This window comes from Rutilus rutilus, assembly GCF_951802725.1.
Source record: "Rutilus rutilus genome assembly, chromosome: 3".
In the NCBI taxonomy this organism is placed as follows: Eukaryota; Metazoa; Chordata; class Actinopteri; order Cypriniformes; family Leuciscidae; genus Rutilus; species Rutilus rutilus.
The window spans coordinates 45,367,024-45,391,490 of record NC_140211.1 but is presented as its reverse complement, the minus strand read 5'-3'; positions in this window follow the sequence as shown (position 1 = coordinate 45,391,490).

Below are 24,467 nucleotides of genomic sequence, written 5' to 3'. Positions count from 1 at the left end.
TAGCGCTAGCAAAAACAGTCGTAAGGCCGTATCTCCGCAACGGTTTATCGTATTCAGACCAAACTTGGTACTTGTACTCACAAGCATGACCTGAGGCTACATGCTGTGTTTCGGCGCAGCGCCACCTACTGGTCCGGAGTTATGAAAAATGGCTATTTTTGCTTATAACTTCTGAACAGTTTGTCCAAAAATCATACAATTGGTCTCGTTAGATTCAGGGCAACATGCCGAGTCGACTGATATCCAATTTGACCATATCGGTCATTTTGGCTGTCGGCCATTTTGAATTTTGTGCTAAAATTCTGTATTTTATGAACGCATGAACAGATTGTTACGAAACGTGGTATGGGTCATCAGCACAATGCCCTGAATGAGCCTGAGAAGTTTCGAAACAGCGCCACCTAGTGGTGAATTTTTTTTTTCAAACGCTTATAACTTTGGGTGTGGTCGACTTATTTTCACGAGACTCATCTAATTAGTATCCTGAAACCTTGCCGAGTCCTACGATACCAAACATGCTAGGTTTCGCCTTACGGTTTGTGTAGCGTTGTGATTTAGCGCTTAAAAAACATTTGGCTATATCTTCGAAACCGATTGTCCGATCGAGACGAAACCTCCGTCAGAAGTTTGGAAACATAGGTCGATAGCTATACGCCAATGCCCAAATGCGAAAATATTGATGTTTAGGGGTAGTAAAATTCAAACAAAGTCTTGTGTCAGTCATTTTTTACGTGTTTTTTCATATAAATGTCTATAACTCTAAAGCAAATTGAGATATTTTCACCAAAACTGACACACATATGTATGGGCTCACTCTGAGGACACGTAAAAAAAATTGTGGGACTGAGCCTCTTGGTGGCGCTATAATAGAACAAAACATGAAATTCCCATTGACTTCAATACAGTTTTGTGATATAAAATGCTATTTTCATTCAAAATCTACTTTTTCGAACTCCTCCCACACCGTTTGTCCGATTTTCACCAAAATCGAATTGTATCATCTCCAGACTGTGCCGACTAAAAGTTATGGATTTCGTGTCAATTGACGAAACCGTTTTCGTATAGCGCAGCAGCAAATTTGAGGCATGATGCTAAAAGCATTATTCAGGCTTTATGTCTGCAATGCCTTGACATATTGACACCAAACTTTGCATGTGTCATTGTCACTTCACTCTGACCACATCACATCAGTTTTGAAACTGCACCACCTATTGGTTGAAAGTGATAATCCATTACAAATTATTTTTAATTATTGTTTCTATGATTTTTCAGCCATTTTGCCTAAAATCCTCTTTAAATGTCTTTAATTGCTCATTGTTGCAGTTGGTCTGACACTTTCAAACATGTCGAAATGTCTTGTCGTCTTATTCTGCTTGGCCCCGGTAATTGCTGCTTGCAGCTATATTTATTAGGGGCCAAGCACAGAATGTGCGTAGGCACCTATTGTATCTGTTGGCGTACCAAAAATAATTCTTCTTTTTCTTCCGCTCTGGGAGTCTATGGCAGCCCATAGAACCGCTTGCGGGAAAGTTATGAAATTTGGCACACTGATAGAGGGCAGACTGAACAGTCACCATAGCAAATTTGGAGTCTCCAACTCATTCCCTCTAGCGCCACCAGCTGTCCAAATTTGCACTCATGTTTATGCTAATAACTTTTGAACCACAAGGGCTAGAAACAAAATTCCCATTTCTTCTGATTCCCTAGCTCAAGACGATTCGATCGCACCCTATGACGTCATTTTCCGTCATGGAAATTTGTCCGCCATTTTGAATTTTTCGAAAAATCTACTTTTTCGAACTCCTCCTAGGCCGTTGCTCCGATTTTCACGAAAATTGAACCAGATCATCTACAGACCATGCCGACAAAAAGTTATGGAATTCAAGTTGATTCGCTTAGCAATTTTCGAAAAAACCCACAAACAAATTTTACGTAGCGCTTGCGAAACCAGACGTAAGGCTGTATCTCCGCAACGCTTTATTAGATTCAGACCAAACTTGGCACATGTCATCACAAGCATGACCTGAGGCTACATGCTGCGTTTCGGCGCAGCGCCACCTACTGGTCCGGAGATATGAAAAATGGCTATTTTTGCTTATAACTTCTGAATAGTTTGCCCAAAAATCATCAAATTGGTCTCGTTAGATTCAGGCCAACATGCTGAGTCGACTGATATCCAATTTTACCATATCGGCCATTTTGGCTGTCGGTCATTTTGAATTTTGTGCTAAAATGCTGTATTTTAAGAACGCATGAATGGATTGTTACGAAACATGGTGTGGCTCATCAGCACGGTGCCCTGAAGGAGCGTGAGAAGTTTCAAAACAGCACCACCTTGTGGTCAAAAGTTATAACAACATTTCCAAAAAGGCTAATAACCTTTGAATACATCTGCCTATTGAAATGCCACTGGTCTTAATAGATTCCCTGGGTCACGCTGAGAACATAGATACCAAGTTTGCCATATTTGGCCGAACTTCCTGTCCGCCATCTTGATTTTCAACCAAAACCTACTTTTTCGAACTCCTCCTAGACCGTTTGTCCGATTTTCACCAAAATCGAATCGTATCATCTCCACACTGTACCGACAAAAACTTAAGGAATTCGTGTTGATTCGTCAAACCGTTCTCGAATACCGCGCAAACAAATCACAGCTACAGATTTAGTGCAAAAGTACTAAATCGCCCATAACTCCCAGACCACTTGTCCTAGACTCAAGTTTCTTACACCACTGTGATCCCTGGCTCAAGGCGGACAAAATGGCTATCTCCAATTTCAATGTCGGCCAGAAAAAATGTCTGCTATGTCGAATTTTGTCCGAAACCTACTTTTGCGAACTAGTCCTAGGTTTTTCGCCAGATCGGAACCAAACCAGTCTAGGACATTTCTCTGGACTCTCTAGATCAATAATTATCGAAAAAAAGTTGAACTTTTGCATTTGGGTGGCTGTAACAGGGTCATTTAGAAAAGGGGCGTGGCAAAATACACTAAAAAGCCTATAAATCCCAATTGAAAACTCAGAACTTCACCAAAATTGATGAGCATATGTGTCAGAACATGGTGAGGAAGCATGCAGAGTTTCATGGAGATCGGACCATAGGTGGCGCTATAACTGGCAAAAAGCCTTCATTCTTATTAGGGGTTCAAGCATGAAATGCTGAAACCCTATTGTAATTGTAAGGATTCGTAAAACGCATCGTGCAGGCCAAACCGTAAGGCCTAGAGACGTGAAACCTGGCCAGATGGTAGGCCTCAATTTGGGGACAACCTATCAGAGTATGACCCCGAATGGCCCATAGGTGGCGCTACAGCAACCAAAAGTTCAAAATTGCTCATAACTCTTAGACCGTTTGTCCCAGGATCAAGTGTCTTATATCGTTGGAATCCTTGGCTCAAGGCGGACAAAATGGCTATCTCCGATTTTGATTTAGGCAGGGGAAATGTTTTGCTATGTCGAATTTTGTCCAAAACCTACCTTTGCGAACTAGTCCCTGGTTTTTCGCCCGATTGGAACCAAACCAGTCTACGACAATTCTCTGGACTCTCTAGATCAATAATTGTCGAAAAATTGAACCAGATCATCTACAGACCATGCCGACAAAAAGTTATGGAATTCAAGTTGATTCGCTTAGCAATTTTCGAAAAAACCCACAAACTAATTTTAAGTAGCGCTTGCGAAACCAGACGTAAGGCTGTATCTCCGCAACGCTTTATTGGATTCAGACCAAACTTGGCACATGTCATCACAAGCATGACCTGAGGCTACATGCTGCGTTTCGGCGCAGCGCCACCTACTGGTCCGGAGATATGAAAAATGGCTATTTTTGCTTATAACTTCTGAATAGTTTGCCCAAAAATCATCAAATTGGTCTCGATAGATTCAGGCCAACATGCTGAGTCGACTGATATCCAATTTGACCATATCGGCCATTTTGGCTGTCGGCCATTTTGAATTTTGTGCTAAAATGCTGTATTTTAAGAACGCATGAATGGATTGTTACGAAACATGGTGTGGCTCATCAGCATGATGCCCTGAAGGAGCGTGAGAAGTTTCGAAACAGCGCCACCTTGTGGTGAATTTTATTTTTCAAATGCTTATAACTTTGGGTGTGGTCGACTTATTTTCACCAAACTCATCTCATTAGACTCCTGAATCCTTGCCGAGTCCAAAGATACCAAATATGCTAGGTTTCGCCTTACGGTTTGTGTAGCGTTGTGATTTAGCACTTAAAAAACATTAGGCGATATCTTCGAAACCGTTTGTCCGATCGAGACGAAACCACCGTCAGAAGTTTGGAGTCATAGCTTGTTAACTAAACATATAAGCCCAAATGCGAAAATATTGATGTCTAGAGGTAGTAAATTCCAATTAAAGTCATGTGTCAGTCATTTTTTACGTGTTTTTTCATATAAATGTCTATAACTCCGAAGATAATTGAGATATTTTCACCAAAATCGACACACATATGTATGGGCTCACTCTGAGGACACATACAAAAAATGGTGGGACTGAGCCTCTTGGTGGCGCTATAATAGAACAAAACATGAAATTCCCATTGACTTCAATACAATTTTGTGAAATAAAATGCTATACTAAACAAATGCATTGGTGTAATATTACGAAACTCAGATTCTGTCATCAGCACCATCCCCTGAAGGTACCCAAAATATTTCGAGACAGCGCCACCTAGTGGTCAAAAGTTGTAACAAAATTTCCAAAAAGGCTAATAACTTTTGAATAAATCTGGCTATTGAAATGCTTAATAGATTCCTTGGGTCAAGCCGAGAACATAGATACCAAGTTTTCCTTATTTGGCCAAACTTCCTGTCCGCCATCTTGATTTTCAGTCAAAACCTACTTTTTCAAACTCCTCCTAGACCGTTTGTCCGATTTTCACCAAAATCTAATCGTATCATCTCCAGACCGTGCCGACTAAAAGTTATGGATTTCTTGTCGATAGACGAAACCATTTTCGTATAGCGCAGCAGCAAAGTTGAGGCATGATGCCAATAGCACTATTCAGGCTTTATCTCTGCAATGCCTTGACATATTGACACCAAACTTTGTATGTGACATTGTCACTTCACTCTGACCACATCAGTTTTGTAACTGCGCCACCTACTTGTCGAAAGTGATAATCAATTAAATTATATTTTTAATTACTGTTTCTATGATTTTTCAGCCATTTCGTCTAAAATCCTCTTTAAATGTCTGTAATTGCTCATTGTTGCAGTTGATCTGACACCTTCAGCCATGTCTTGTCGTCTTATTCTGCTTGGCCCCGGTAATGGCTGCTTGCAGCTATATTTATTATTATTATTATTCTTCCTTCTTCCGACTGGGAGTCTATGGCAGCCCATAGAACCGATCGCGGGAAAGTTGTAATGATTTGACATTCTAATAGAGGACAGTCCCAACATTAAATACACCAATTTTGGTGTGTCTAAGTCTTTCCCTCTAGCGCCACCAACTGTCCAAAGTTGCACTCATGTTTATGCTAATAACTTTTGAACCACAAGGGCTAGAAACAAAATTCTTTTTTCCTCTGATTCCTGAGCTCATGACGATTCGAATGCACCCTATGACGTCATTTTTCGTCATAACATTTTTTCCACCATTTCGAATTTTCCGAAAAACCTACTTTTTCGAACTCCTCCTAGGCCGTTGGTCCAATTTCCACGAAAATTGAATCAGATCATCTTCAGACCATGCCGAAAAAAAGTTATGGAATTCGTGTTGATTCATCAAACCGTTCTCGAATACCGCGCAAACAAATTTTACGTAGCGCTTGTGAAAACAGTCGTAGGGCTGTATCTCCGCAACGGTTTATCGTATTCAGACCAAACTTGGTACATCTCATCACAAGCATGACCTGAGGCAACATGCTGCGTTTCGGCGCAGTGCCACCTACTGGTCCGGAGATATGAAAAATGGCTATTTTTACTTATAACTTCTGAATGGTTTGTCCAAAACTCATAAAAGTGGTCTCGTTAGATTCAGGGCGTCATGCTGAGTCGACTGATATCCAATTTTCCCCGATCAGCCATTTTGGCTGTCGGCCATTTTGAATTATGTGCTAAAATGCTGTATTTTATGAGCGCGTGAACGTATCGTTACAAAACTTGGAATGGATCATCAGCACGATGCCCTGAAGGAGCCTGAGAAGTTTCGAAACAGTGCCACCTAGTGGTGAATTTTTTTCACCAAATGCTTTCAAATGCTTATAACTTTGGGTGTGGTCGACTTATTTTCACGATACTCATCTCATTAGAGTCCTGAATCGTTGCCGAGTCCCACGATACCAAACATGCTAGGTTTCGCCTTACGGTTTGTGTAGCGTTGTGATTTAGCGCTTAAAAAACATTTGGCTATATCTTCGAAACCGCTAGTCCGATCGAGACGAAACCACCGCCAGAAGTTTGGAAACATAGGTCGATAGCTATACGCCAATGCCCAAATGCGAAAATATTGATGTTTAGGGGTAGTAAATTCCAATCAAAGTCATGTGTCAGTCATTTTTTACGTGTTTTTTCATATAAATGTCTATAACTCCGAAGATAATTGAGATATTTTCACCAAAATCGACACACATATGTATGAGCTCACTCTGAGGACATGTAAAAAAAATGGTGGGACTCAGCCTCTTGGTGGCGCTATAATAGAACAAAACATGAAATTCCCATTGACTTCTATACAGTTTTGTGAAATAAAATGCTATACTAAACAAATGCATTGGTGTAATATTACGAAACTCATAATGTGCCATCAGCACCATCCCCTGAAGGGATCCAAAATATTTCGAGACAGTGCCACCTAGTGGTCAAAAGTTATAACAAAATTTACAAAACTGCTAATAACTTTTGAATAAGTTGGCCTATTGTAATGCAACTGGTCTTAATAGATTCCTTGGGTCAAGCCGAGAACATAGATACCAAGGTTTCCTTATTTGGCCTAGCTTCCTGTCCGCCATCTTGATTTTCAGTCAAAACCTACTTTTTCGAACTCCTCCTAGACCGTTTGTCCGATTTTCACCAAAATCGAATCGTATCATCTCCAGACTGTGCTGACTAAAAGTTATGGATTTCGTGTCTATAGACAAAACCGTTTTCGTATAGCGTAGCAGCAAAGATGAGGCATGATGCTAAAAGCACTATTCAGGCTTTATCTCTGCAATGCCTTGACATATTGACACCAAACTTTGTATGTGTCATTGTCACTTCACTCTGACCACATCACATCAGTTTTGTAACTGCGCCACCTATTGGTTGAAAGTGATAATCCATTAAATCATATTTTGAATGACTTTTTATATGATTTTTCAGCCATTTCGCCTAAAATCCTCTTTAAATGTCTTTGATTGCTCATTGTTGCAGTTGGTCTGACACCTTCAGCCATGTTGGCATATCCTGTCATCTGCTTGCGCTTGGCCCCGATAATTGCTGCTTGCAGCTATATTTATTATTATTATTCTTCTTCTTCTTCCGCTCTGGGAGTCTATGGCAGCCCATAGAACCGATTGCGGGAAAGTTGTTTTGGTTTGACATTCTGATAGAGGACAGTCCCAACATTAAGTACACCAATTTTGGTGTGTCTAAGTCATTCCCTCTAGCGCCACCACCTGTCCAAAGTTTCACTTTTGTTTTGCTAATAACTTTTGAAGCGTAAGGCCAATCAACAAAATTCTTTTTTCCCCTGATTCCTGAGCTCATGCCGATTCGAATGCACCCTATGACGTCATTTTCCGTCATAAAACATGGCCGCCATTTAGAATTTTCCAAAAAAGCTACTTTTTCGAACTCGTCCTAGACGGTTTGTCCGATTTGCACAAAAATTTAACCAGATCATCTTCAGGCATTGCTGACAAAAAGTTATTAAAAGAAAGTTGATTCGTCAAACCGTTTTTGATAAACGCTCGAACAAATTTTAGGTAGCGCTTGCAAAAACAGTCATAAGGCTGTATCTCCGCAACGGTTTATCGTATTCAGACCAAACTTGGTACATGTCGTCACAAGCATGACCTGAGGCTACATGCTGCGTTTCGGCTCAGCGCCACCTACTGGTCCTGAGATATGAAAAATGGCTATTTTTGCTTATAACTTATGAACAGTTTGTCCAAAAATCATAAAATGGATCACGTTAGATTCAGGGCAACATGCCGAGTCGACTGATATCAAATTTTACCATATCGGCCATTGTGGCTGTCGGCCATTTTGAATTTTGTGCTAAAATGCTGTATTTTAACAACGCATGAACAGATTGTTACGAAACTTGGCATGGGTCATCAGCACGATGCCCTGAAGGAGCCTGAGAAGTTTCGAAACAGCGCCACCTAGTGGTGAATTTTTTTTTCCAAATGCTTATAACTTTGGTTGTGGTTGACTTATTTTCACGAAACTCATGTCATTAGACTCCTGAATCGTTGCCGAGTCCTACGATACCAAACATGCTAGGTTTCGCCTTATGGTTTGTGTAGCGTTGTGATTTAGCGCTTAAAAAACATTTGGCTATATCTTTGAAACCGCTAGTCCGATCGAGACGAAACCACCGTCAGAAGTTTGGAAACATAGGTCAATAGCTATACGCCAATGCCCAAATGCGAAAATATTGATGTTTAGGGGTAGTAATTTCCAATCAAAGTCATGTGTCAGTCATTTTTTTCGTGTTTTTTCATATAAATGTCTATAACTCCGACGCGAATTGAGATATTTTCACCAAAATTGACACACATATGTATGGGCTCACTCTGAGGACATGTAAAAAAAATGGTTTGACTGAGCCTCTTGGTGGCGCTATAATAGAACAAAACATGAAATTCCCATAGACTTCAATACAGTTTTGTGAAATAAAATGCTATACTAAACAAATGCATTGGTTTAATATTATGAAACTCTGTATGTGCCATCAGCACCATACCCTGAAGGTACCCAAAATATTTCGAGACAGCGCCACCTTGTGGTCAAAAGTTATAACAAAATTTACAAAAAGGCAAATTACTTTTGATAACATCTGCCTTTTGAAATACCATTGGTCTTCTTACATTCCTTGGATCAAGCCGAGAACATAGATACCAAGTTTTCCTTATTTGGCCTATTTTCCTGTGTGCCATCTTGATTTTTAATCAAAACCTACTTTTTCGAACTCCTCCTACACCGTTTGTCCGATTTTCACCAAAATCGAATCGTATCATCTGCAGACCGTGCCGACTAAAAGTTATTGATTTCGTGTCGATTGACGAAACCGTTGTCGTATACCGCAGCAGCAAAGTTGAGGCATGATGCCAAAGGCACTATTCAGGCTTTATCTCTGCAATGCCTTGACATATTGACACCAAACTTTGTATGTGTCATTGTCACTTCACTCTGACCGCATCACATCAGGTTTGTAACTGCGCCACCTATTGGTTGAAAGTGATAATCCATTAAATCATATTTTTATTTACTGTTTCTATGATTTTTCAGGCATTTGGCCTAAAATACTCTTTAATGTCTTTAATTGCTCATTGTTGCAGTTGGTCTGACACTTTCAGCAATGTTGGCATGTCTTGTCATCTGATTGTGCTTGGCCCCGGTAATGGCTGCTTGCAGCTATATTTATTAGGGGCCAAGCACCGAAGGTGCGGAGGCACCTATTGTATCCGTTCGCGTTCTTATTATTATTATTATTCTTCTTCTTCTTCCGCTCTGGGAGTCTATGGCAGCCCATAGAACCGATTGCGGGAAAGTTGTTTTGGTTTGACATTCTGATAGAGGACAGTCCCAACATTAAGTACACCAATTTTGGTGTGTCTAAGTCATTCCCTCTAGCGCCACCACCTGTCCAAAGTTTCACTTTTACTTTGCTAATAACTTTTGAACCATAAGGCCAATCAGCGAAATCCTTTTTTCCTCTGATTCCTGAGCTCATGACGATTCGATTGCACCCTATATCGTCATTTTCCGTCATAAAAACATGGCCGCCATTTTGAATTTTCCTAAAAAGGTACTTTTTCGAACTCGTCCTAGACGGTTTGTCCGATTTGCACGAAAATTGAATCGGATCATCTTCAGGCAGTGGTGACAAAAAGTTATTAAAATCTTGTTGATTCGTCAAACCGTTTTCGATAAACGCTCGAACAAATTTTACGTAGTGCTTGCAAAAACAGTCGTAAGGCTGTATCTCCGCAACGGTTTATCGTATTCAGACCAAACTTGGTACATGTACTCACAAGCATGACCTGAGGCTACATGCTGCGTTTCGGCACAGCGCCACCTACAGGTCCGGAGATATGAAAAATGGCAATTTTTGCTTATAACTTCTGAACAGTTTGTCCAAAAATCATAAAATTGGTCTTGATAGATTCAGGGCGTCATGCCGAGTCGACTGATATCCAATTTTGCCATATCGGCCAATTTGACTGTCGGCCATTTTGAATTTTGTGCTAAAATGCTGTATTTTAACAACGCATGAACGGATTGTTACGAAACTTGGTATGGGTCATCAGCACGATGTCCTGAAGGAGTGTGAGAAGTTTCGAAACAGCGCCACCTAGTGGTGAATTTTTTTTTTCAAATGCTTATAACTTTGGGTGTGATCGACTTATTTTCACGAAACTCATCTCATTGGACTCCTGAATCGTTGCCAAGTCCAACGATACCAAACATGTTAGGTTTCGCCTAACGGTTTGTGTAGCATTGTGATTTAGCGCTTAAAAAACATTAGGCTATATCTTCGAAACCGTTTGTCCGATTGAGACGAAACCACCGTCAGAAGTTTGGAATCATAGCTTGTTAACTATATGCAAATGCCCAAATGTGAAAATATTGATGTTTAGGGGTAGTAATATTCAATCAAAGTCATGTGTCAGTCATTTTTTACGTGTTTTTTCATATAAATGTCTATAACTCCGAAGCAAATTGAGATTTTTGCACCAAAATCGACACATATATGTATGGGCTCACTCTGATGACACACAAAAAAAATGGTGGGACTGAGCCTCTTGGTGGCGCTATAATAGAACAAAACATGAAATTCCCATTGATTTCAATAGAGTTTTGTGAAATAAAATGCTATACTAAACAAATGCATTGGTGTAATATTACGAAACTCAGAATGTGCCTTCAGCACCATCCCCTGAAGGTACTCAAAATATTTCGAAACAGCGCCACCTTGTGGTCAAAAGTTATGACAAAATTTCCAAAAAGGCTAATAACTTTTGAATAAATCTGTCTATTGAAATGCCACTGGTCTTAATAGATTCCTTGGGTCAAGCCGAGAACATAGATACCAAGTTTTCCTTATTTGGCCGAACTTCCTGTCCGCCATCTTGATGTTCAGTCAAAACCTACTTTTTCGAACTCCTCCTAGACCGTTTGTCCGATTTTCACCAAAATCGAATCGTATCATCTCCAGACCGTGCCGACTAAAAGTTATGGATTTCGTGTCGATAGACGAAACCGTTTTCGTATAGCGCAGCAGCAAAGTTGAGGCATGATGCTAATAGCACTATTCAGGCTTTATCTCTGCAATGCCTTGACATATTGACACCAAACTTTGTATGTGTCATTGTCACTTCACTCTGACCACATCACATCAGTTTTGTAACTGCGCCACCTATTGGTCGAAAGTGATAATCCATAAAATCATATTTTTAATTATTGTTTCTATGATTTTTCAGGCATTTTGCATAAAATCCTCTTTAAAGTCTATAATTGCTCATTGTTGCAGTTGGTCTGACACTTTCAGACATGTTGGCATGTCTTGTCGTCTTAATCTGCTTGGCCCCGGTAATGGCTGCTTGCAGCTATATTTATTATTATTCTTCTTCTTCTTCCGCTCTGGGAGTCTATGGCAGCCCATAGAACCGATTGCGGGAAAGTTGTTTTGGTTTGACATTCTGATAGAGGACAGTCCCAACATTAAGTACACCAATTTTGGTGTGTCTAAGTCATTCCCTCTAGCGCCACCACCTGTCCAAAGTTTCACTTTTACTTTGCTAATAACTTTTGAACCGTAAGGCCAATCAGCGAAATCCTTTTTTCCTCTGATTCCTGAGCTCATGACGATTCGATTGCACCCTATATCGTCATTTTCCGTCATAAAAACATGGCCGCCATTTTGAATTTTCCTAAAAAGGTACTTTTTCGAACTCGTCCTAGACGGTTTGTCCGATTTGCACGAAAATTGAATCGGATCATCTTCAGGCAGTGCTGACAAAAAGTTATTAAAATCTTGTTGATTCGTCAAACCGTTTTCGATAAACGCTCGAACAAATTTTACGTAGCGCTTGCAAAAACAGTCGTAAGGCTGTATCTCCGCAACGGTTTATCGTATTCAGACCAAACTTGGTACATGTACTCACAAGCATGACCTGAGGCTACATGCTGCGTTTCGGCACAGCGCCACCTACAGGTCCGGAGATATGAAAAATGGCAATTTTTGCTTATAACTTCTGAACAGTTTGTCCAAAAATCATAAAATTGGTCTTGATAGATTCAGGGCGTCATGCCGAGTCGACTGATATCCAATTTTGCCATATCGGCCAATTTGACTGTCGGCCATTTTGAATTTTGTGCTAAAATGCTGTATTTTAACAACGCATGAACGGATTGTTACGAAACTTGGTATGGGTCATCAGCACGATGTCCTGAAGGAGTGTGAGAAGTTTCGAAACAGCGCCACCTAGTGGTGAATTTTTTTTTTCAAATGCTTATAACTTTGGGTGTGATCGACTTATTTTCACGAGACTCATCTCATTGGACTCCTGAATCGTTGCCGAGTCCAACGATACCAAACATGTTAGGTTTCGCCAAACGGTTTGTGTAGCATTGTGATTTAGCGCTTAAAAAACATTAGGCTATATCTTCGAAACCGTTTGTCCGATTGAGACGAAACCACCGTCAGAAGTTTGGAAACATAGGTCGATAGCTATACGCCAATGCCCAAATGCGAAAATATTGATGTTTAGGGGTAGTAATATTCAATCAAAGTCATGTGTCAGTCATTTTTTACGTGTTTTTTCATATAAATGTCTATAACTCCGAAGCAAATTGAGATTTTTGCACCAAAATCGACACATATATGTATGGGCTCACTCTGATGACACATAAAAAAAATGGTGGGACTGAGCCTCTTGGTGGCGCTATAATAGAACAAAACATGAAATTCCCATTGATTTCAATAGAGTTTTGTGAAATAAAATGCTATACTAAACAAATGCATTGGTGTAATATTACGAAACTCAGAATGTGCCTTCAGCACCATCCCCTGAAGGTACTCAAAATATTTCGAAACAGCGCCACCTAGTGGTCAAAAGTTATAACAAAATTTCCAAAAAGGCTAATAACTTTTGAATAAATCTGTCTATTGAAATGCCACTGGTCTTAATAGATTCCTTGGGTCAAGCCGAGAACATAGATACCAAGTTTTCCTTATTTGGCCGAACTTCCTGTCCGCCATCTTGATGTTCAGTCAAAACCTACTTTTTCGAACTCCTCCTAGACCGTTTATCCGATTTTCACCAAAATCGAATCGTATCATCTCCAGACCGTGCCGACTAAAAGTTATTGATTTCGTGTCGATTGACGAAACCGTTGTCGTATACCGCAGCAGCAAAGTTGTGGCATGATGCCAAAGGCACTATTCAGGCTTTATCTCTGCAATGCCTTGACATATTGACACCAAACTTTGTATGTGTCATTGTCACTTCACTCTGACCGCATCACATCAGGTTTGTAACTGCGCCACCTATTGGTTGAAAGTGATAATCCATTAAATCATATTTTTATTTACTGTTTCTATGATTTTTCAGGCATTTGGCCTAAAATACTCTTTAATGTCTTTAATTGCTCATTGTTGCAGTTGGTCTGACACTTTCAGCCATGTTGGCATGTCTTGTCATCTGATTGTGCTTGGCCCCGGTAATGGCTGCTTGCAGCTATATTTAGGGGCCAAGCACCGAAGGTGCGGAGGCACCTATTGTGTTTGTTCCGGTTCTTATTAGGGGCCAAGCACCGAAGGTGCGGAGGCACCTATTGTATCTGTTCCGTTTCTTATTATTATTATTATTAGGGGCCAAGCACCGAAGGTGCGGAGGCACCTATTGTTTTTGTTCCCGTTCTTATTATTATTATTAGGGGCCAAGCACCGAAGGTGCGGAGGCACCTATTGTATCCGTTCCGTTTCTTATTATTATTATTATTAGGGGCCAAGCACCGAAGGTGCGTAGGCACCTATTGTATCTGTTCCCGTTCCTATTATTATTATTATTCTTCCGTTTCTTCCGACTGGGAGTCTATGGCAGCCCATAGAACCGATTGCGGGAAAGTTGTAATGGTTTGACATTCTGATAGAGGACAGTCCCAACATTAAATACACCAATTTTGGTGTGTCTAAGTCATTCCCTCTAGCGCCACCACCTGTCCAAAGTTTCACTTTTATTTTGCTAATAACTTTTGAACCGTAAGTCCAATCAACAAAATTCTTTTTTTCTCTTATTCCTGAGCTCATGCCAATTCGATTGCACCCTATGACGTCATTTTCCTCATTACAATATGGCCGCCATTTTGAATTGTCCTTAAAAGCTACTTTTTCGAACTCGTCCTAGATGGTTTGTCCGATTTGCACGAAAATTGAACCAGATCATCTTCAGGCAGTGCTGACCAAAAGTTATGGAATTCAAATTGATTCGTTAAACCGTTTTCGAAAAACACTCAAACTAATTTTACGTAGCGCCTGCAAAAACAGTCGTAGGGCTCTATCTCCGCAACAGTTTATCGTATTCAGACCAAACTTGGTACATGTCATCACAGGCATGACCTGAGGCTACATGCTGTGTTTCGGCGTAGCGCCACCTACTGGTCCGGAGATATGGAAAATGGCTATTTTTGCTTATAGCTTTTGAACAGTTTGTCCAAAAATCATAAAATTGGTCTCGTTAGATTCAGGGCAACATGCCGATTCGACTGATATCCAATTTGACCATATCGGCCATTTTGACTGTCAGCCATTTTGAATTTTGTGCTAAAATGCTGTATTTTATGAACGCATGAACGAATTGTTACGAAACTTGGTATTGGTCATCATCACGATGTCCTGAAGGAACCTGAGAAGTTTCGAAACAGCGCCACCTAGTGGTGAATTTTTTTTCCCAAATGCTTATAACTTTGGGTGTGGTCGACTTATTTTCACGAGACTCATCTCATTAGAGTCCTGAATCATTGCCGAGTCCCACGATACCAAACATGCTAGGTTTCGTCTTACGGTTTGTGTAGCGTTGTGATTTAGCGCTTAAAAAACATTTGGCTATATCTTCGAAACCGCTAGTCCGATCGAGACGAAACCACCGTCAGAAGTTTGGAAACATAGGTCGATAGCTATACGCCAATGCCCAAATGCAAAAATATTGATGTTTAGGGGTAGTAAATTCCAATCAAAGTCATGTGTCAGTCATTTTTTACGTGTTTTTTCATATGAATGTCTATAACTCCGAAGCGAATTGAGATATCTTCACCAAAATTGACACACATATGTATGGGCTCACTCTGAGGGCACATAAAAAAAATGGTGTGACTGAGCCTCTTGGTGGCGCTATAACAGAACAAAACATGAAATTCCCATTGACTTCAATACAGTTTTGTGAAATAAAATGCTATACTAAACAAATGCATTGGTGTAATATTACGAAACTCAGAATGTGCCATCAGTTCCATCCCCTGAAGGTACCCAAAATATTTAGAGACAGCGCCACCTAGTGGTCAAAAGTTATAACAAAATTTCCAAAAAGGCTAATAACTTTTGAATAAATCTGGCTATTGAAATGCCACTGGTCTTAATAGATTCCCTGGGTCAAGCCGAGAACATAGATACCAAGTTTTCCTTATTTGGCCAAACTTCCTGTCCGCCATCTTGATTTTCAGTCAAAACCTACTTTTTCGAACTCCTCCTAGACCGTTTGTCCGATTTTCACCAAAATCGAATCGTATCATCTCCAGACCGTGCCGACTAAAAGTTATGGATTTCGTGTCGATAGACGAAACCATTTTCGTATAGCGCAGCAGCAAAGTTGAGGCATGATGCTAATAGCAATAATTAAGGCTTTATCTCTGCAATGCCTTGATATATTGACACCAATCTTTGTATGTGTCATTGTCACTTCACTCTGACCACATCACATCACATTTGTAACTGCGCCACCTATTGGTCGAAAGTGATAATCCATCAAATCATATTTTGAATGACTTTTTATATGATTTTTCAGCCATTTCGCCTAAAATCCTCTTTAAATGTATTTAATTGCTCATTGTTGCAGATGGTCTGACACCTTCAGCCATGTTGGCATATCCTGTCATCTGCTTGCGCTTGGCCCCGATAATTGCTGCTTGCAGCTATATTTATTATTATTATTATTCTTCCGCTCTGGGAGTCTATGGCAGCCCATAGAACCGATTGCGGGAAAGTTGTTTTGGTTTGACATTCTGATAGAGGACAGTCCCAACATTAAATTCACCAATTTTGGTGTGTCTAAGTCATTCCCTCTAGCGCCACCAACTGTCCAAAGTTTCACTTTTATTTTGCTAATAACTTTTGAACCGTAAGGCCAATCAACAAAATTCTTTTTTCTTCTGATTCCTGAGCTCATGGCGATTCGATTGCACCCTATGGCGTCATTTTGCGTCATAAAAATATGTCCGCCATTTTGAATTTTTTGTAAAACCTACTTTTTCGAACTCGTCCTAGACGGTTTGTCCGATTTGCATGAAAATTGAACCAGATCATCTTCAGGTAGTGCTGACCAAAAGTTATGGAATTCAAATTGATTCGTCAAACCGTTTTCGATAAACGCTCAAACTAATTTTACGTAGCGCCTGCAAAAACAGTCATAAGGCTGTATCTCCGCAACGGTTTATCGTATTCAGACCAAACTTGGTACATGTACTTACAAGCATGACCTGAGGCTACATGCTGCGTTTCGGCGCAGTGCCACCTACTGGTCCGGAGATATGAAAAATGGCTATTTTTGCTTATAACTTCTGAACAGTTTGTCCAAAAATCATAAAATTGGTCTTGATAGATTCAGGACGACATGCCGAGTCGACTGATATCCAATTTTGCCATATCGGCCATTTTGACTGTCGGCCATTTTGAATTTTGTGCTAAAATGCTGTATTTTAACAACGCATGAACGGATTGTTACGAAACTTGGTATGGGTCATCAACACGATGTCCTGAAGGAGTGTGAGAAGTTTCGTAACAGCGCCACCTAGTGGTGAATTTTTTTTTCCAAATGCTTATAACTTTGGGTGTGATCGACTTATTTTCACGAAACTCATCTCATTGGACTCCTGAATCGTTGCCGAGTCCAACGATACCAAACATGTTAGGTTTCGCCTAACGGTTTGTGTAGCGTTGTGATTTAGCGCTTAAAAAACATTAGGCTATATCTTCGAAACCGCTTGTCCGATCGAGACGAAACCACCGTCAGAAGTTTGGAAACATAGGTCGATAGCTATACGCCAATGCCCAAATGCGAAAATATTGATGTTTAGGGGTAGTAAAATCCAATCAAAGTCATGTGTCAGTCATTTTTTACATGTTTTTTCATATAAATGTCTATAACTCCGAAGCGAATTGAGATATTTTCACCAAAATCGACACAAATATGCATGGGCTCACTCTGAGGACACATAAAAAAAATGGTGGGACTGAGCCTCTTGGTGGCGCTATAACAGAACAAAACATGAAATTCCCATTGACTTCAATACAGTTTTGTGAAATAAAATGCTATAGTAAACAAATGCATTGGTGTAATATTACGAAACTCAGAATGTGCAATCAGCTCCATCCCCTAAAGGTACCCAAAATATTTCGAGACAGCGCCACCTAGTGGTCAAAAGTTATAACAAAATTTCCAAAAAGGCTAATAACTTTTGAATAAATCTGGCTATTGAAATGCCACTGGTCTTAATAGATTCCCTGGGTCAAGCCGAGAACATAGATACCAAGTTTTCCTTATTTGGCCAAACTTCCTGTCCGCCATCTTGATTTTCAGTCAAAACCTACTTTTTCGAACTCCTCCTAGACTGTTTGTCCGATTTTCACCAAAATCGAATCGTATCATCTCCAGACTGTGCCGACTAAAAGTTATGGATTTCGTGTCGACAGACGAAACCGTTTTCGTATAGCGCAGCAGCAAAGTTGAGGCATGATGCCAAAAGCACTATTCAGGCTTTATCTCTGCAATCCCTTGAAATATTGGCACCAAACTTTGTATGTGTCATTGTCACTTCACTCTGACCACATCACATCAGTTTTGTAATTGCTCCACCTATTGGTCGAAAGTGATAATCCATTAAATCATATTCTGAATTACTTTTTATATGATTTTTCAGCCATTTCGCCAAAAATCCTCTCTAAATGTCTTTAATTGCTCATTGTTGCAGTTGGTCTGACACCTTCAGCCATGTTGGCATATCCTGTCATCTGCTTGCGCTTGGCCCCGATAATTGCTGCTTGCAGCTATATTTATTATTAGGGGCCAAGCACCGAAGGTGCGGAGGCACCTATTGTATCTGTTCCCGTTCTTATTATTCTTCTTCTTCCGCCATGGGAGTCTATGGCAGCCCATAGAACCGATTGCGGGAAAGTTTTTTTGGTTTGACATTCTGATAGAGGACAGTCCCAACATTAAATACACCAATTTTTGTGTATCTAAGTCATTCCCTCTAGCGCCACCACCTGTCCAAAGTTTCACTTTTATTTTGCTAATAACTTTTGAAGCGTAAGGCCAATCAACAAAATTATTTTTTCCTCTGATTCCTGAGCTCATGCCGATTCAATTGCACCCTATGACGTCATTTTCCGTCCTATAAATATGGCCGCCATTTTGAATTTTCTGAAAAAGCTACTTTTTCGAACTCGTCCTAGACGGTTTGTCCGATTTGCACGAAAATTGAATCGGATCATCTTCAGGCAGTGGTGACAAAAAGTTATTAAAATCTTGTTGATTCGTCAAACCGTTTTCGATAAACGCTCGAACAAATTTTACGTAGCGCTTGCAAAAACAGTCGTAAGGCTGTATCTCCGCAACGGTTTATCGTATTCAGACCAAACTTGGTACATGTACTCACAAGCATGACCTGAGGCTACATGCTGCGTTTCGGCACAGCGCCACCTACAGGTCCGGAGATATGAAAAATGGCTATTTTTGCTTATAACTTCTGAACAGTTTGTCCAAAAATCATAAAATTGGTCTTGATAGATTCAGGGCGTCATGCTGAGTCGACTGATATCCAATTTTGCCATATCGGCTAATTTGACTGTCGGCCATTTTGAATTTTGTGCTAAAATGCTGTATTTTAACAACGCATGAACGGATTGTTACGAAACTTGGTATGGGTCATCAGCACGATGTCCTGAAGGAGTGTGAGAAGTTTCGAAACAGCGCCACCTAGTGGTGAATTTTTTTTTCCAAATGCTTATAACTTTGGGTGTGATCGACTTATTTTCACGAAACTCATCTCATTGGACTCCTGAATCGTTGCCGAGTCCAACGATACCAAACATGTTAGGTTTCGCCTAACGGTTTGTGTAGCATTGTGATTTAGCGCTTAAAAAACATTAGGCTATATCTTCGAAACCGTTTGTCCGATCGAGACGAAACCACCGTCAGAAGTTTGGAAACATAGGTCGATAGCTAAACGCCAATGCCCAAATGCGAAAATATTGATGTTTAGGGGTACTAATTTCCAATCAAAGTCATGTGTCAGTCATTTTTTTCGTGTTTTTTCATATAAATGTCTATAACTCCGAAGCAAATTGAGATTTTTGCACCAAAATCGACACATATATGTATGGGCTCACTCTGATGACACATAAAAAAAATGGTGGGACTGAGCCTCTTGGTGGCGCTATAATAGAACAAAACATGAAATTCCCATTGATTTCAATAGAGTTTTGTGAAATAAAATGCTATACTAAACAAATGCATTGGTGTAATATTACGAAACTCAAAATGTGCCTTCAGCACCATCCCCTGAAGGTACTCAAAATATTTCGAAACAGCGCCACCTAGTGGTCAAAAGTTATAACAAAATTTCCAAAAAGGCTAATAACTTTTGAATAAATCTGTCTATTGAAATGCCACTGGTCTTAATAGATTCCTTGGGTCAAGCCGAGAACATAGATACCAAGTTTTCCTTATTTGGCCGAACTTCCTGTCCGCCATCTTGATGTTCAGTCAAAACCTACTTTTTCGAACTCCTCCTAGACCGTTTGTCCGATTTTCACCAAAATCGAATCGTATCATCTCCAGACCGTGCCGACTAAAAGTTATGGATTTCGTGTCGATAGACGAAACCGTTTTCGTATAGCGCAGCAGCAAAGTTGAGGCATGATGCTAATAGCACTATTCAGGCTTTATCTCTGCAATGCCTTGACATATTGACACCAAACTTTGTATGTGTCATTGTCACTTCACTCTGACCACATCACATCAGTTTTGTAACTGCGCCACCTATTGGTCGAAAGTGATAATCCATAAAATCATATTTTTAATTATTGTTTCTATGATTTTTCAGGCATTTTGCATAAAATCCTCTTTAAAGTCTATAATTGCTCATTGTTGCAGTTGGTCTGACACTTTCAGACATGTTGGCATGTCTTGTCGTCTTATTCTGCTTGGCCCCGGTAATGGCTGCTTGCAGCTATATTTATTAGGGGCCAAGCACCGAAGGTGCGGAGGCACCTATTGTTTTTGTTCCGGTTCTTATTATTATTATTATTATTATTATTATTCTTCTTCTTCTTCTTCCGCCATGGGAGTCTATGGCAGCCCATAGAACCGCTTGCGGGAAAGTTATGAAATTTGGCACAATGATAGAGGACAGTCCAAAAAGTCACCATACCAAATTTGGTGTCTTAAAACCAATCCCTCTAGCGCCACCACCTGTCCAAAGTTTCACTTTTATTTTGCTAATAACTTTTGAAGCGTAAGGCCAATCAACAAAATTCTTTTTTCCTCTGATTCCTGAGCTCATGCTGATTCGATTGCACCCTATGACGTCATTTTCCGGCTTATAAATATGGCCGCCATTTTGAATGTGCTGAAAAAGCTACTTTTTCAAACTCGTCCTAGACGGTTTGTCCGATTTGCACGAAAATTGAACCAGATCATCTTCAGGCAGTGCTGACAAAAAGTTATGGAATTCAAATTGATTCGTCAAACCGTTTTCGATAAATGCTCGAACAAATTTTACGTAGCACCTGCAAAAACAGTCGTAAGGCTGTATCTCTGCAACGGTTTATCGTATTCAGACCAAACTTGGTACATGTCATCACAAGCATGACCTGAGGCTACATGCTGCGTTTCGGCGCAGCGCCACCTACTGGTCCGGAGATATGAAAAATGGCTATTTTTGCTTATAACTTCTGAACAATTTGTCCAAAAATCATAAAATTGGTCTCGTTAGATTCAGGGCAACATGCCGAGTCGACTGATATCAAATTTTACCATATCGGCCATTTTGACTGTCGGCCATTTTGAATTTTGTGATAAAATGCTGTATTTTAAGAACGCATGAACGGATTGTTACGAAACTTGGTATGGGTCATCAGCACGATGTTCTGAAGGAGCGTGAGAAGTTTCGAAACAGCGCCACCTAGTGGTCAAAAGTTATAACGACATTTCCAAAAAGGCTAATAACTTTTGAATAAATCTGGCTACTGAAATGCCACTGGTCTTATTAGATTCCTTGGGTCAAGCCGAGAACATAGATACCAAGTTTACCTTATTTGGCCAAACTTCCTTTCCGCCATCTTGATTTTCATTCAAAACCTACTTTTTCAAACTCCTCCTAGACCGTTTGTCCGATTTTCACCAAAATCGAATCGTATCATCTCCAGACCGTGCCGACTAAAAGTTATGGATTTCGTGTGGATAGACCAAACCGTTTTCGTATAGCGCAGCAGCAAAGTTGAGGCATGATGCTAATAGCACTATTCAGGCTTTATCTCTGCAATCCCTTGAAATATTGACACCAAACTTTGTATGTGTCATTGTCACTTCACTCTGACCACATCACATCAGTTTTGTAACTGCGCCACCTATTGGTCGAAAGTGATAATGCATTAAATCATATTTTTATTGACTGTTTCTATGATTTTTCAGCCATTTCGTCTAAAATCCTCTTTAAATGTCTTTAATTGCTCATTGTTGCAGTTGGTCGGACACCTTCAGCCATGTTGGCATATCCTGTCATCTACTTGCGCTTGGCCCCGGTAATGGCTGCTTGCAGCTATATTTATTATTATTATTATTATTCTTCCGCCATGGGAGTCTATGGCAGCCCATAGAACCGATTGCGGGAAAGTTGTTTTGGTTTGACATTCTGATAGAGGACCGTCTCAACATTAAATACACCAATTTTGGTGTTTCTAAGTCATTCCCTCTAGCGCCACCACCTGTCCAAAGTTTCACTTTTATTTTGCTAATAACTTTTGAACCGTAAGGCCAATCAGCGAAATTCTTTTTTCCTCTGATTCCTGAGCTCATGGCGATTCGATTGCACCCTATGACGTCATTTGACGTCATAAAAATATGGCCGCCATCTTGAATTTTCAAAAAAAGCTACTTTTTCGAACTCGTCCTAGACGGTTTGTCCGATTTGCACGAAAATTGAACCAGATCATCTTCAGGTAGTGCTGACAAAAAGTTATGGAATTCAAATGGATTCGTCAAACCGTTTTCAATAAACGCACAAATACATTTTACGTAGCGCTAGCAAAAACAGTCGTAAGGCCGTATCTCCGCAACGGTTTATCGTATTCAGACCAAACTTGGTACTTGTACTCACAAGCATGACCTGAGGCTACATGCTGTGTTTCGGCGCAGCGCCACCTACTGGTCCGGAGTTATGAAAAATGGCTATTTTTGCTTATAACTTCTGAACAGTTTGTCCAAAAATCATACAATTGGTCTCGTTAGATTCAGGGCAACATGCCGAGTCGACTGATATCCAATTTGACCATATCGGTCATTTTGGCTGTCGGCCATTTTGAATTTTGTGCTAAAATTCTGTATTTTATGAACGCATGAACAGATTGTTACGAAACGTGGTATGGGTCATCAGCACAATGCCCTGAATGAGCCTGAGAAGTTTCGAAACAGCGCCACCTAGTGGTGAATTTTTTTTTTCAAACGCTTATAACTTTGGGTGTGGTCGACTTATTTTCACGAGACTCATCTAATTAGTATCCTGAAACCTTGCCGAGTCCTACGATACCAAACATGCTAGGTTTCGCCTTACGGTTTGTGTAGCGTTGTGATTTAGCGCTTAAAAAACATTTGGCTATATCTTCGAAACCGATTGTCCGATCGAGACGAAACCTCCGTCAGAAGTTTGGAAACATAGGTCGATAGCTATACGCCAATGCCCAAATGCGAAAATATTGATGTTTAGGGGTAGTAAAATTCAAACAAAGTCTTGTGTCAGTCATTTTTTACGTGTTTTTTCATATAAATGTCTATAACTCTAAAGCAAATTGAGATATTTTCACCAAAACTGACACACATATGTATGGGCTCACTCTGAGGACACGTAAAAAAAATTGTGGGACTGAGCCTCTTGGTGGCGCTATAATAGAACAAAACATGAAATTCCCATTGACTTCAATACAGTTTTGTGATATAAAATGCTATTTTCATTCAAAATCTACTTTTTCGAACTCCTCCCACACCGTTTGTCCGATTTTCACCAAAATCGAATTGTATCATCTCCAGACTGTGCCGACTAAAAGTTATGGATTTCGTGTCAATTGACGAAACCGTTTTCGTATAGCGCAGCAGCAAATTTGAGGCATGATGCTAAAAGCATTATTCAGGCTTTATGTCTGCAATGCCTTGACATATTGACACCAAACTTTGCATGTGTCATTGTCACTTCACTCTGACCACATCACATCAGTTTTGAAACTGCACCACCTATTGGTTGAAAGTGATAATCCATTACAAATTATTTTTAATTATTGTTTCTATGATTTTTCAGCCATTTTGCCTAAAATCCTCTTTAAATGTCTTTAATTGCTCATTGTTGCAGTTGGTCTGACACTTTCAAACATGTCGAAATGTCTTGTCGTCTTATTCTGCTTGGCCCCGGTAATTGCTGCTTGCAGCTATATTTAGGGGCCAAGCACCGAAGGTGCGGAGGCACCTATTGTTTTTGTTCGCGTTCTTATTATTATTATTATTATTATTATTCTTCTTCCGCCATGGGAGTCTATGGCAGCCCATAGAACCGATTGCGGGAAAGTTATGAAATTTGGCACAATGATAGAGGACAGTCCAAAAAGTCACCATACCAAATTTGGTGTCTTAAAACCAATCCCTCTAGCGCCACCACCTGTCCAAAATTTCACTTTTATTTTGCTAATAACTTTTGAACCGTTTGGCCAATCAACAAAATTCTTTTTTCCTCTGATTCCCGAGCTCATGCCG